This window comes from Leucopleurus acutus (genome assembly GCF_964270905.1).
Source record: "Leucopleurus acutus genome assembly, chromosome: 4".
NCBI classification, from domain to species: domain Eukaryota; kingdom Metazoa; phylum Chordata; class Mammalia; order Artiodactyla; family Delphinidae; genus Leucopleurus; species Leucopleurus acutus.
Genome location: NC_139146.1, coordinates 114709541 through 114712923, shown reverse-complemented (window position 1 = coordinate 114712923; position 3383 = coordinate 114709541).

The window sequence follows — 3383 nt, the reverse complement described above, 5'->3', positions numbered from 1 at the left end:
GGGGGCAAGGTGGGGGAAAAGTAGGGAGTCTTGGCTATTAACTGTTTGTGAATATAGGTTGCCCCTGGAATGACCATTCATCCACCCTGAACTATCCCATCAGAATTATTAAACTTGAGCTGGTGTATGCTGTATTTGTGGTATGAATTCACCAGACACTTTTCTCAAAGGTTTTCTTCCTCTCTGACAATGCTACCTGAGCCTCAAAGCCCCCAAATATCTCTCTCCTCATATGTCTGCCTCCTTATTATGGGTAAGGCTACCCTTACCCATAATATTGGAGGTTGTGCTTTTATTCTGTGGGTGGGAGAGCACTACCTATGCCCTTGAGTTCTGAGGCACCGTGTTGATGCCTGAGAATTCCCTTGCCCCTGTGTCTTCATCCACAAACCCTCTCAGTTCTCCTAAGTGTTGTTTGGATTTTCAGTACCCTGAAATACTTACATGGTGCTTCGGCTTCCACCCAGCCATGTAGTTCCTCTAGCACAATAAAGTGTATGGTCAGCCACTTGTTCTGATGGAGATCAGGGGAATGGGAAATACAGAGAAAAAGGAATTTAAATTAGCAACTCAAGGTATTACCTAATCACATTAAGAAGCTATTCGTGGCTACTCCTAATAGACACCTCTAACAAGGGTCATATTTTGAAAATTGTAAATATGCTTCTCTCCTTAATCTTTCTGAGTGTAAGATCTTTACCAAGCTGACCCAAAATATACAACTGCCTGGAAAGGGAAAATAATGGTAAGAATTTGCTAGAAAACATGAAGAGAAAGGATAAAGTAATATTTTACTTCTGACATGGAAAACAGGATTAGGCAGCAGGGCTAGTTAGGAATAGCTTTGTCAAATGGACTACTGTCTTGATAGACCAGGGTTTATCAACCTCAGAAAAGCTCCTCTGTTTTGGGGGGACTGTCCTGTGCATTGTAGGCTGACCTAGCAGCACCCCAAGTGTGGCAACCAAAAATATCTACAGATGCTGCCAAATATCTCCTGGAGGAAAAAAAAATATCCTTAGTTGAGAACCACTGTGGTAGAAGATTTAATGAATTCCTTTTAGTTCCATTTAATATATCAAACCAGTCCTGAAGGATTTACATGATAGAATCTTCCAAAGGATGGAGAAAATATCCCTTTCACCTAGAGTAGTTAAGCCATAGAAAAAAGATATAATCTGAAGAGAGGGGAAAATGTACAATTAGGCAAAAGACCCCCTCACTTACTTTAAAGCAGTAAAAATATGCTTCCACTTTTGGTCCAATTATCATCCTCTAGAAATCAATTTGATTATTTATTTAATTGCTATTCTATTTAATAGCACTTCAGCTATTTGAGGACAGTTGTCATGTCCAATCTAGTTCTTCCTCTTTTTGCGTTAATCTTTCCCAATTCCATCAACCAATTTTGCATGTTGGTAAATTTTTGCTGTGAATCATTTTCATGGGGGCCCTGGAGGATAAAACATAAGGTGTCTTTGTCTCTGTGTGAACTTAAGCAAGAGGATACATCCTCAGGTCTTCTTTACACACTCAACAGACATTCCTCTTAAGACACTGACAATATCCACAATTCTGTTTCTTTCATGAATGCATAATTATCTTATAATATTCCTTATTGGCATCTTACAAACTTCTGTTTTGCTAGTGGCAAGCCAGGGTCTACTATAATGACTCATAATACTCAAGAAGTATGGGAGAACCCAGGAACTCCTAGGACTGGAGACACCAGCCTCTCGTCTAAGCTCCAAGATTAATGGTCAGTGTGACCCTTACTCGGTGACTTAAATAACTGATATTTCTTCTTTTTAACAATAATTGTATCTTTTTACCTGTATCCTGAAGCTGTAACATGATAACTACTGCCTAAAAGGGTAAGAAGTAATGATTGAAAGAATCCAGTAGCAGTTACAAGAAATTACCAAAGGAAGAAAGAATGGGGAGAATATGCTAGAAAAGAGGTTAATAGCCACAGAAAGGAAGGTGTGGGGGTAGGGGGAGAGGTAGAGGAGGAACAATAGTAGGAAAATAGCCAAAAAGTATAGGGTGCGAATACATGCTTTCTCCTTCTCCTGTTTAGGAACTGACAACTCCTAGTCAGCTGTAGCAACTGGAAGGAGGGAGTGGTGAGGGGAGGGTATGGAAGGACCTGAGGATAGAGAAACTGAACACCTGAGAAAGGAGAAGGAAGGAAAGTGAAACTACAGAGAGAGGAAGTGTGAATATTCAAAGGTATTCCAAGAATTGGTGTATCCCAGATGAAAGAATGGAAAGTGAGCAGAAGGAAGAGAAATCTGAATTTAAAATAGAAATAGGTAATCAGAATAAAATGTAAAGAAGGCAACAAGCAATGAGACCTTTGTTAAAACTCGCCTAAGAATAGATAGCTTAGAGCTTCTCTCAGATTATTATAAATTATAGAGATATATTTATATATTATATGTTCTATATCATACAATTATAAATATTATATTTATATATTATATTATATATATTATATTATATATATACATAATTTCCAAGAGAGTTAACTAGGTGATATAGTCAAAATGTGAAGGCATTTAGGAGTCTGCTAACTATGATGCTGTGTAACAGGGAATGTTGGTTCATTTGACCAGCAGGGAAAGTTGAATGGTTTTCCAAATTCTCCTTATATATTGCCATGGTAAGAAAGAATATTTTACAGAAATTGTGATTTCAAGAATGAACCTATGTGGGCTTCACTGGTGGCGCAGTTGTTGAGAGTCCACCTGCCGATGCAGGGGACACGGGTTTGTGTCCCAGTCCGGGAGGATCCCACATGCTGCGGAGCGGCTGGGCCCGTGAGCCATGGTCGCTGAGCCTGTGCATCTGGAGCCTGTGCTCCGCAACGGGAGAAGCCACAACAGTGAGAGGCCCGCGTACCGCAAAAAAAAAAAAAAAAAAAAAAAAAAAAAAAAAAAGAATGAAGCTATGTAATTTAAATTTTGGAAGGAGAAAATGTATGAAACATTTTCAAGGAAACTGGGGGCTTGGGTCTAGTTTTATGATATGTTTGTACCCATGTTTTGTAACAATGAAATACTAAGTTCTGCTTAACACAAGAGGTCTCTGCAAAGAAACCACGCCTGATTACTTGACCTCCTCTTTTACCATACTGTACATTTGACTTAGAAAATAAGCACAGGGCAAATTTAAAAAGTATTAGAATAAAGAAATATTTATTTTAAAGTTATTCTATTGTGCTTTTAGACTGACTAACTGTAGTAAGCAACCAACCCAACTGACTTGACCTCAAAATGGCTGTTTATTTGTTTGCCATGAAGTCGGGGAGGAGGCTAATGTATCATTTCCAAAGAAGTGCTTGTAAGAATTTAAACCTCAAAATGAGAGGAATAAGTATG